Below are 2,178 nucleotides of genomic sequence, written 5' to 3' on the forward strand. Positions count from 1 at the left end.
ATGTTTGCCAGTTATGAATAAAACAACTCTAAACATCTGTGTGCAAGTTTTATAAGTCTTCAGTTCATTTGAGTAAATATCAAGAAGCGTGGTTACTGGATCATATGGTGTTTAGTTTTATAAGAAACTGTCAAACTGTCTTCAAAAGGCTGCAGTTTTTTTATTCCTGCCACAGTGAGTGAGGCTCCTGTTGCTCCACATCCTTACCAGCATTGGGTGTTGTCAGTGTTTTGGATTTTAGCTGATCTAGTAGACATGTAGTGGGATGTTTTTTATCCAATTCAGATATATGGTCTCTAAATCACCAAATCACTGTGAGAAACAGTTTTAACATTACTATTAATGTAATGTAATGCTACTATTACCAGCCAGAATCCAGAAAGAAGACTTTGGAAACAATAGAATAAGTGCTTATGTTAATGCTAACACTGCTAATAATAAAAATGCAAATTTATTTGTGAGTACTTTTTGAACTTATTATGGAAACAAATGCCACCAGGACATAAGACATATTTCTGATTAATGTGTATGAGCAGTTATACACAAAAGTGTTCCTGGCAGGCAGGGGTCCCCAGGAGGTACCAGGTCCAAGTTCTTGGCATCCAGAACAAAGAATTGACCATGACCAGAGAAGTTGGTGAACAAAGCAAAGGTTTATTAAAAGCAAAAGAGCACTCTGGGAGAGCAGAGTGGGCCGAGCTCTGAAGTAGCACAAGGTCCCACCTACACAGTGGAGCTTACTTTATTGAGCTGTGCTAGTGCTCTCCTGGGTGGCTTTGGGTTTGATTGACACCTTGATTGACAGCTGAACCTGACATAATTTCTTTACTACTGTGCATACGGAAGTTTCTCCTTGCCCTTCACCCAAATGCACAGGAGGGGAGCAAACTGCAATTGTAATGATATGTTAACTAGCAAATAGTTAACTTTTAGGTCCATCCCCCAGGTTTTGTGCATGTCCAAGATGAAGATCTGGGACTTTCCCTTCAAGGTCCTGAACTCCCCTTGTGGTGGTCTAGCTTCCTCCCTTTAATCACAAGATGGCCCAGTTTCCCCTCAGGGGAGGGCCTTAGGCAGAGTATAAGGTGGATGATAACTGCTCCCATTTTTCTGTCCTTTCCCCATGCCCTATCTCCTGCCTAACGAAAGCATAGAAAGACATTGGTGATCATCATATAGTAGTTTTTCTCAAGAAGCACTGTGGTTTTTGAACAATTACTGCTGATTCTTTTTCTAAATTTTTAAAATCTTATATATTTAATGTGCACAATTTAATGATTTGATGTACATGTTCCCTGTGAATTAATAATCATAATCCAGACAAGGAACTTATCCATCTCTTCACATAAGAGCGATCCTTCCTCTTAGCACACAATATTGTTCCCTTATAGGCACATTGCTGTACTTGAGACCCCCCAGAACTTACTCATCTTGCATAACTGAAACGTGCTCTTGGACACACACTCCACCATTCTCCCTTCCTCCAGCCCCTAGTGACCACGCGTCTGTGAACGTGACTGTCTTGGATTCCACATGTCATCAAGCTTATGCATGAGAAACTGGCCTCTGACACACTGATTCTAGGTTGAGATTTTCCAGTGTCTTTTATTTCAGGTTTTCAAGTTGCCTACGATCCATCATTAAAGCTGCCAATGCCCCCCAGACCTGGAAACTGGATTTGGAGCGTTCTGGATGGCACCACATTCAGCCCTGGCAGTATTACGCAGTCAGTGACACGGAGTGTTTGACACGCTACAATATAACTCCAAGACGGGGGCCACCCACTTACAGAGCTGACGATGAAGTGATCTGCACCTCCTATTATTCTAGACTGGTGCCACGGAGCATGGAGAGGTATTGTGCCCCACGGTGACAGCTTTTCCTCCTCAGAGACCCCTGCCTCAAATGTTGAGATAGCCATTGTAGGAGAAGATCTCGAACACTCAAATCAATTGCTCTCAAACAGAGATCTTCAGTACAGTACCGAGCTCCATTTTAAAGTAGCCCTGAATGCCGTCGAGTATGATTAATTTTCACTGCAGATAATTTTACCACATTGATTTCTTCCCTTCCCGGAGGTCCGCATTCTTTACTCTGTTGTAATGGAATAACTCCATCAGTTATCTTTTCCATAACCACCAGGGTGAGAATGTTTGTTGAAATATTAAAAGAGCCAAA

Source organism: Sciurus vulgaris, assembly GCF_902686455.1.
Source record: "Sciurus vulgaris genome assembly, chromosome: 13".
In the NCBI taxonomy this organism is placed as follows: domain Eukaryota; kingdom Metazoa; phylum Chordata; class Mammalia; order Rodentia; family Sciuridae; genus Sciurus; species Sciurus vulgaris.